Source organism: Orycteropus afer, unplaced genomic scaffold (genome assembly GCF_000298275.1).
Source record: "Orycteropus afer afer isolate SDZICR_OR568_19922 unplaced genomic scaffold, OryAfe1.0 scaffold00028, whole genome shotgun sequence".
In the NCBI taxonomy this organism is placed as follows: Eukaryota; Metazoa; Chordata; class Mammalia; order Tubulidentata; family Orycteropodidae; genus Orycteropus; species Orycteropus afer.
In genome coordinates this window covers 3241171-3251819 of record NW_006921615.1, presented here as the reverse complement: position 1 = coordinate 3251819, position 10649 = coordinate 3241171, and positions in this window count along the sequence as shown.

Here is a 10649-nt window from a genome sequence, read left to right as displayed (position 1 = left end):
TCAACCCAAGGAGGGGTTGCTATGAGTAGGGTCCAACTTGATAGCATATAACAACACAACAAGATGATATCTTATTGTAGTTTTGATTTGCATCTCTCTAATGACTAATGATTGTGAGCATCTTCTCATATGTTTGTAGGCTGCATGGATATTCTCTTTGGTGAACATTTTGTTTATGTCCTTTGTCAATTTTGTGATTGGATTGTTTATCATACTGTTTTAATTTATAATAAAATTACCCATTATAAGAAAGAAATATGTGTCTATCATGAAAACCACAATATTCTAGAAATCTTGTTTCTGTAACTACAGCTATAAAATACACGTTGATAGTAATTTGTGTAAAAGTAACATTTTTTACTTTATTTTTCCTAACTGGAGCTCTGGCGGTTCACACCCACCAGCCACTCCGTGGAAGGAAGTTTGGCCAATCTACTTCCATAGTGATACTGCCTCAGAAACCCAAGGAGGGATGGCTATGAGTCAAGTCTGGCTTGATGGCACATAACAACAAACAACAACTGGAGCTCTGGTGGTGTAGTGCCGAAGGCACTTGACTGCTAACCAGAATGCTAGTGGTTCAAATCCACCAGCCACTCCTCAGAAGGAAGGTTGGGCAAAGTACTTTTGTAATGATAATGCCACGGAAACCCAAGGAAGGGTCTCTATGAGTCGGATCCAACTTGATGGCAGTGAATTTGGTTTGGTTTGGAACTGTTAAGAGGCAGGAGCATAAAGCATAGACTAAAATGCAGCCACCATCTAAGCTTAAGAAAAAGAAATAGGTTTTCATTTATTGCATAAATCTGTTACTATTATAATTATTTTACATTTGAACTGATAAGGATTATGGAACATAAAAATGTCACCATGCAATAAGTAAAAGTCATCATTGTTCATAGGAATTACTTGAGAGTCCATTGCATTCTGCTAAATGATGGCAACAACTCTAACTACTGTCAAAAGTAATGGCCCCAATGATGCTGCCAGGAAATATGCTCACTATTTGATAATAATATACTGAGAGCTATTTTCTGGTTAAGTTAAAAGTCCTAGATCATTTCCTTTTAACACTGAAATAGTCTAGGCTACTTTTGCTATTGTCGCTCTCACGGATTTGCTAGTTACTGAGTACCAAGTATTGAGATAAATATTTCATGTCCATTGCAGGATGTATTATTATCATTCCATGAGAAGAGAGCAAATTGAGCAAGGAGTAATTTATTCCAGCTCACACAGTTGATACGACTGGCACTTTGGCCTACACTGTGATACTTAGACTCATGTTCTAACCTCTAAAGGTCTCATACTATCTTCTATGTTTATATATACACACATACACACACACACATATAAATGAAAACTATGTTCCTCTTCCATAAAATTCCATTGTTGACACATACTGTGTCATCTTTTACACACTTATTTCATTAATTTGTATGGTAATTTTAGAAACAATGCAGTATTATACTGATCTTATATAGCAGAAAATTTAAGTCCAAATCGTTTAGGACCACAGACCAAGATTACAAATGACCTCTGATGGGTGTAGATCCAAAATTCTACTTATATCTTGTCTGAACACACAGCTTATACTTTCTAAGCCACTATACACCCACTCCTTTCTGATGTGGTTAGGTTCCAAAGACTAGGATGTGCAAAAATTGGTTTTATGTGAAAAAGGAGGATTACTACATCAGATCACAAACTGGAGGATAATTGCATCATTGTAGTGGCTGTTAGGTGCTGTTGAGTTAGTTCTGACTAACAGCAATCCTGTGTATAAAAGAATGAAACACTGCCCAGGCCTGCACCATCCTCACAATCCTTGTTATGTTACAGCCCATTGTTACAGCCACTGTGTCAATCTGTATGTTGAGGTCTTCCTCTTTTTTACTGACCCTTTGCTTTACTAAGCCTGATGCCATTCTCCCAGGACTGGTCCTCCTTCATAATATGTACAAAGTATATAAGATGAAGTCTTGCCATCCTTGCTTCTAAGGAGCATTCTAGCTGCACTTCTTCCACGACAGATTTGTTTATTCTTCTGGCAGTCCATGGTAGATTCAATATTCTTCATCAAAACCCTAATTCAAAGGCATCAATTCTTCTTAGGTCTTCCTTATCCATTGTCCAGCTTTTGCATATGTGCAAGGCAACTGCAAATACCAAGGCTTGGGTCAGGAGTATCTTACGCCTCAAGGTGACATTTTTGCTCTTTAACACTTTAAACACAGCTTTTGTAGTGGATTTGTCAAACTCAATATGTCATCTGATTTCCTGACTGCTACTTCTATTGGTGGTAATTGCAGATCCAAGTTAAATTAAATTCTTGACAAATTCAATCTTTTATCTGTTTATCATGATGCTACTTCTTGTAGGTCCAGTTATGAGGCTTTTTGCTTTCTTTATGTTGAAGTGTAACCCACATTTAAAGCTGTAGTCTTTGATTTTCATCAGTAAGTGCTTCAAGTCCTCTTCATTTTCAGCAAGCAAGGTTGTGTGATTTGCACATCACAGGTTATTCCTGAGTCTTCCTTCAGTTCTGATCCCACACTCTTCTTCATATAGTCCAGCTTCTCAGATTATTTGCCTAAACATACAAATGGAATAAGTATGGTGAAATTATACAACCCTGACACACACTTTTCCCGATTTTAAACCATGCAGTATCCCCTTGTTCTGTTTAAATGCCTCTTGGTCTATTATAAGTTCCACATGAACACAATTATCTATACTGGAATTTCTATTCTTTGCAATATTACTCTTAATTTGTCATGATTCACAGTGGCATGCTTTTGGAGAGTCAATAAAACACAAGTAAACATCTCCAGGATTACTTCATTAAGTAACCGCCAAGCCACTGAAAGTCATGGCCCAGCCAAGCTGATACATAACGTTGACCATCACAGCCAGCATTACTCTTGCCTGGCCCTTGATGGGAGCTCTGGTGGTGTCTTCCAGACACACACTGTTAATGCACAAAATAATTGGATAGTGGATTTTTTATTATTGTTGTAAATGCAAAATGTTGGATGCTCAATATTTGAGAAGTAGGTTTATTGCCCTTCAAGCAATTATTCCAAGTGGAAGTGACACAAATAAAGTATTCCAGGTGTTCAAAGGTGGGAGAAGTCACTTCTGGCTGAATTAAGTATCAGAATTTGCATGGAAGGAGGATAATTAAAGAACAGGTAAAGTTTAAGTGGGTAGAGCCTGAGGAGGAGATCAGGGCAAAGCATGCAGGCCTTCCAAGGAATGATGAACAGAACTCTATGGTTAGCACCACCTCCTAGGGGGCTATGGCTGACAAACCTAGGATAGAAAAGGAAGAATTTTAAAGCCATATCTTGGTGTGATTTCTAATTCTGTCATGCCCAGCTGAGTGCACTTCAGTAAGGCATGTCACTTCTCTGATCTTCAGCTTCCATATTTGCAAATTGGGGATGATAACATTAACTTCACAAATTCTTGGGGAATGAGGGAGAATCAATTATATAGCACTGAATTCATGGCAATCTTATAAATAAGATTTCTATTCTGTGCTAAAATAATTGGAGATTATTGAGTTGTTTTTGTTGTCAGGTGCTATCAAAACAGTTCCAAATCATAGCAACACTATGCACAATAGAACAAAACACTGCACAGTCCTGTACCATCCTCACAAACCTTGCTATGTCTGAGATCACTCTGCAGCCACTAAGTCAATCCTTCTCATTGAGGGTCTTCCTTTTTTTAATTGACCCTCTATTTTAGCAAGCATGATATCCTCTAGGGACTAACTCCTGATAAAATGTCCAAATTCTGTGAGATGAAGTCTTACCATAATTGCTTCTAAGGAGCATTCTGGCTGTAATTCTTCCAAGACACATTTGTTTGTTCTTCTGGCAGTCCATGGTGTGTGTGTGTGTGTGTGTGTGTGTGTATTTTTATTTATTTATTTTGCCAACAAGATAATTCAAAGTCATCAGTAGAGTAAACACAGGTATTCCATGCAGCCTGATCAGTGGAGAGATACAGATTTTCTGCATGATCTCCCTCTAAAAACAATCAGCTATGCATTGTTTGTCCATTATTCTGTCAATTTGTTGTACTGTGGTGCCTTATGTGTTTCTATGATGCTGGAAGTTATGCCACTAGCTGGTAAGCAGGGTCATCCATTACGAATAGGTTTCAGGAGAGCTTCCAGACTAAACAGACTAGGAAGGAGGCCCAGGCAAACTACTTCTGAAAAAATTAGCCAGGGAAAACCTTATGAATATCAGTGGAATATTGTCCTATATAGTGCTGTAAGATAAGCTCCTCAGGTTGCAAAACACTCAAAACACTACTAGGGAAAAGTTACCTCCTCAAAGTAGAGTTGACCTTTTTTAAAAATGTGTATAGAGTAAAGCTTTCGGGACCTTCATTTAATGATGTGGCTTGACACAATATGAGAAGAAACAGTTGTATTATACATTAATAATTGGAATGTGGGATGCATGAAGTATGAATCTTGGAAAATTAGAATGGAAAATGAAATTGAATGCTTGAAGATTGATGATAATGTAGGCTTTAGTGAGCTGAAATGGACTGGTATTGGCCATTTTGAATTAGACAATCATATAGTCTACTATGCTAGGAATGACAAATTGAAGAGGAATGATGCCATATTCATCATCAAAAAGAATATTTCAAGATCTGTTCTGAAGTACAATGCATCAGTGATAGGATAATATCCATATGTCTATAAGGAAGACCAGTGAATATGAGTATCATTTAAACTTAGGAACTAACCACTAATTCCAAAGATGAAGAAACTGAAGAGTTTAACTAGTTTCTACAGTCTGTGATTGATCAAACATGTAATCAAGATGCACAGATAATTACTAATTATTGAAATGAGAAAGGTGGAAACAAAGAAGTACCAATAGTTGGAAAATACAGCCTTGGTGATAGAAATGATGAAAGAGGTCATATGATAGAATTATAGAAATCTAGATTAATACTAAGATTTCAGAAACTGATAACACATTGAATGAGCAAAGAAATAGAATCGAATCAATGGAAGACAGAATTAATGAGATTGAAAGCAAATATCTCATTACTACTTTGCTAAGGAATCAAGCAGACGAAAGATCAAAACAAAATGTAGAAAGCCTAAGATTCATGTAGGATACCATCAGGAGGAACAACCTATGGGTAATTGGAATTCCATAACAGGAAGAGACAAATAAAACCACAGAGAAAATTATCAAAGATTTGTTGGAAGAGAATTTCCCTGAAATGATGAAAGACAAGAATGTATCCACCCAGGAAGTCCAACGAACCCCAAACAGGATAGACCCCAAAAGAAAATCACCAAGACACATCATCATCAAAATGACCAAAACCAAAGACAAAGAAAGAATCTTGAAAGCAGCACAGGAAAAATGAAAACTTACCTACAAAGGGCAACTAATAAGACTTAAACTCTGATTTCTCGGCAGAAACCATGTAGGTGAGAAGGTAATGGGATGATATATATGAAACCCTGAAAAAAAAAAAAATCTCCAACTGAGAATTATGTACTAAACAAAATTGTCCCTCAAAAATGAGGGTGAAATTAGAGATTTCCAGATAAGCAGAAATCAAGGGAATTTGTTAAAACCAGTGCAACCTTATAAGAGATGCTATAGGGAATCCTTCTGATAGAAAATCATCAACAGCAAACAACAACTGATGATTAACACACATGATGACATAACCCAGAAACCAACCCAGTTATAGAAGTATCCAAAGTAAAATAAGCTTACACGATGATAAACAGGGAACCAGGAACATCAATTAGTAAATGAGGGCAAGTACAAATCAAACAGAAGGAATAAACAGTGTAGTTACAGAAGTTCTAAATGGTGAGGAAGTTAAGACAATTATGAAATAGAACAGACATTTTAAAACTTGGGAAGAAAATAACAAATTGCAGGGTAACCTCAAAGAAAAATAATAAACCTTCACATCAAAATGAAAAAGAGGACAAGCACAGATATTTAGCAAATACTAAAACAACAGCAATGAAGGAGATGATAACACAATTCACAAACAAAATGAGCTCACAAAGAAAATTGCATGAAACAAAGAAATCAGCAATACCATGAAAAAACACATAACCAAATGACAAAAAGAAATGCATTCTTGTTGATATTTACACTGAATGTCAATGGATTAAATGTACCACTAGAGATGCTCTGGTAGCATAGTGGCTAAGACACTTGCCTGCTAACCAGACGGCTGGAGGTTCAAACCCACCAGCCACTCCTCAGAAGGAAGGCTGGGTAATCCTACTTCCGTAGTGATACTGCCTCGGAAACCCAAGGAGGGGTCGCTATGAGTCGGGTTTGACTCGACGGCACATAACAACAACAACAAGAGATGATGAGTTGCAGACTGGATAAGAAAACATGATTCATCAATATGCTGTCTACAAGAGACTCATTTTAGACACAAAGACAAAAATAGGCTAAAAATTAAAGGTTGGAAAAAGATATACCAACCAAACGGCAACTGAAAAAGAGCAAGTGTGGCAATATTAATTTCTGATAAAATAGAGTTTAAGACAAAAGCTACCATAAGAGACAAGGGAGAACATTCTGTGATGATTAAGGGATCAACTGAATGAAAGGACATAACCATAAAAAATATCTCCACGCCCAATGAAAGATTCCAAAAGTACATAAATCAGACTTTAACAGAACTGAAAAGATGAATAGATGACTCCATAGTAACAGCAGGAGACTTTAATATACCACTTTCAGTAAGAGATAGAACAACTGGAAAGAAACTCAACAAAGATACAGAAAAACTGAACAATGCAATCAACCAACTTGACCTTATAGACATCTACAGAGCACTCCACCAACAACAGCAAAGTATATCTTCTTTTTTTAGCATACATGACACATTCTCCAGGAAAGACCATATGTTAGGCCACAAAGCAAACGTCAATAAATCTAAGAACATTGAAATACTCCAAAGCATTTTCTCAGATCACAACGTTATAAAATTAGAAATCAACACTAGGAAGACCAATGGAAAAAGAGAAAACACGTGGAAACTGAATAACATCCTCCTTAAAAATGACTGGATAATAGAAGAAATTAAATTTAAAAAATTCCTTGAATAAAATGCAAATGAAAATACAACATACCACAATCTTTGGGACACACAAAACTAGTGACCAGAGGGCAATTTATAGCATACATGCACACATCAAGAAAAGAAGAAAGAGCCAAAATCAATACACTAACCCAACATCTCCAACAATTAGAAAAAGAGCAGCAAAAGAAAAAGAAGAAGAAGAAGAAGAAGCCTACAATCACCAGAAGAAACAAATAATAGATTTCAGCAGAAATAAATGGAACAGAAAATAGAAAGACAATAGAAAACATCAACAAGACTAGAAGTTGGTTCTTTGAAAAGATTAATAAAATCAACAAATCACTGGTAAAATTAATAAAAGAAAAGAAGGAGAATAAGCAAATAACATGAATAAGAAATGAAAGTGGTGATGTCACAACAGAACCAACAGAAATAAAAAGAGTAATATCGGGATACTATGAAGAACTGTAGTCCAACAAATTTGAAAACCCAGAAGAAATGCACATTTTTCTAGAAACACATTACTTACCTAAACTAACACAGACTGAAGTAGAAAACTTGAACAGACCCACCACAGAAGAAGAAATTGAACAGGTCATAAAAAATTACCAACAAAAAACGTCCTGGCCCACATAGTTTCACTGGAGAATTCTATCAATCATTCAGAGAAAAGCTGACACTAACTATACTCAAACCATTCCAGAACAAAGAAAAGGATGTAATTCTCCCAAATCCATTTTATGAAGCAAGCATAACCCTGACAGGGAAATCAGGCAGATACCACTAGAAAGGAAAACTATAGGTCGATATCCTTCATGAATACAGTTGCAAAAATCTTCAACAAAATCCTAGCCAATGGACTACAACAACATATAAACAAAATAATACATCATGACCAAGGGGGATTCATATCAGGTATGCCCTTGCATACCTGGTTTAATATTAGAAAAACAATCAATAAAGTCCATCACATAAGTAAAATAAAGGAAAAGAATCACATGATCATATCAGTAGATGCAGAAAAGGCATTTGATAAAATCCAACACCTATTCCTGATATAAGGAGCTCTGGTGGTGTACTGCCTAAGGCATTTGTCTGTTAACCAGAAAGCTGAGGGTTCAAACCCCCAGCCAATCCTCAGAAGGAAGATTGGGCAATCTACTTCCATAGTGACACCTCCTCGGAAACCCAAGGAGTGGTCGCTGTAAGATCTAACTCTATGGCAGTGAGGTTTTTTTTTTTTTTTTTTTAATTCCTGATACAAACTCTCAGAAAAATAGTAATAGAAGGGAAATTCCTCAATATAATAAAGAGCATATATTAAAACCAACAGCCAACATTATTCTCAATGAGAGAGACTGAAACCAGTCCTATTGTGAACAGGAAAGAGACAAGGTGCCCTCTATCTCCCTTTCTATTCAACATTGTATGGGAAGTCCTAGCCAGCCAGAGAAATAAGGCAAGAAAGGGAATCAAAGGCATCCAAACTGGGAAGGAAGAAGCAAAACTATCACTATCTGCAGATGATAAGATCCTATACATAGAAAACCCAAGACTCAACAAGAAAACTACTAGACCTTATTGAAAGATTTAACATAGTGGGAGGATACAAGATCAACATAGAAAAATAAGTTGGATTCCTCTACACCAGCAAAGAGGTCCCTGAAAAAGAAATAAGGAAATCAATACCATTTACAACAGCTACCAAAAAATAAGCTACTTGGGAATAAATCTTACCAGGAACACAAAAGAACTATACAAAGAAAACTACAAAACACTACTTCAGGAAACTATAAGAGATCTACATAAATGGAAGAACATACCATGCTCATGGATAGGAATATTGAACATTGTGAAAATATCAATACTACCTAAAGCAATCTATAATTCAATGGAATCCTGATCCAGACTGCATCAACATTTATTAAAGACATGGAAAAACCAATCTCTAATTGTATATGGAAAAGAAAGAGACCCTGGATAAGCAAAGCACTACTAAAGAAGAAGAGCAAAAAAGGAGGTCCCACACTCTCACACCTCACAATTTTATACAGCCACAGTTGTCAAAACAGCCTAGTATTGGCACAACAACAGACATATAGACTGAAGGAACAGAATTGAGAACCCAGAAATAGATCCATCCACCTACAGTCAACTGATCTTAGACAAAGGGCCAAAAATCTATTCAATGGGGGAAGAGATAGTCTCTCTCACAAATGGTGCTGGCAAAATAGATATCCATTGCAGAAAATGAAAGAAGATCCATACCTCACACCATATACAAAAACTAACTCTAGATGGATCAAAGACTTAAATGTGAAACCAAAAACTATAACATTCATCAAGGGAAAAATAAGGGTAAACTTAGGGGTCTGAATTTATGGCATAATAGACTATCAAGCATAACCCAGGACACACAAACAGCAGAAGATAAACTAGATGATTGTTGTTGTTGTTATGTGCAGTTGAGTCAGACCTGACTCATAGCGACCCCTCCTTGGGTTTCCAAGGCAATATCACTATGGAAGTAGATTGCCCCATCTTCCTTCCGTGGAGTGGCCAGTGGGTTTGAACTGCCCGCCTTCTGGTTAGTAGTCAAGTGCCTTAGGCACTATGCTGCTACCAGAGCTCCTAAACTAGATGATTAGGCCCTTCTAAAAATTAAATTCTTATGTGCATCAAAAGATTTTTCCAAAATAGTAGAAAGAGAACCTACAGAATGGTTAAAAATGTTTGGCAATGACATATCAGACAAAGGCCTTATCTCTAAAATTTATAGAAAACTCCAATACCTCAACATCAAAAAGAAAAATAATCCAATTTAAAAAATGGGCAGAAGACATGAACAGATACTTCATCAAAGAAGATATTCAGGTAGCCAAGAAATATATAAAGACATATTCACAATCATTAGGCATTAGAGAGATGTGAATCAAAACAAAAAGATACTATCTCACTCCCGCATTAATAGCAAAATTTAACAAGACAGAAAACAAATGCTGGTGAGGATGTAGAGAGATTGGGACTCTCATACATTGCTGGCTGTAAAATGATACAACCACTGTGGAAATCAGTATGGCAATTCCTTAAAAGTTACAAATAGGAATACCATTTGACCCAGAAATCCCATTACTAAAGTATTGTCCTAAAGAAGTGAGAGGCAGTATACAAATAAATATATACATACACATGTTCATCACAGCACTATTCACAAAAGCAAAGAGAGGGAAACAACATAAGTGCCCAGCAACTAAGGAATTATAAAGAAACTGTGGTACATACACATAATGGAATACACTATGCAACCTTAAAGAATAATGTGGAATCTGAAAACACCACATAACATGCATGAACTTGGAGGACATTATACTGAATGAAATAAATCAATCACAGAAGGATAAATATGGTATAAGTCCACTATTGTAAACAGTCAAGGAAAGGTTTATACATAGAAGGAAATTTTCTTTGTTGGTTACCAGGGATGGGAGCACAAGGGAGGGAAAATTTCTAGATAGGTTGAAAAACTATATATA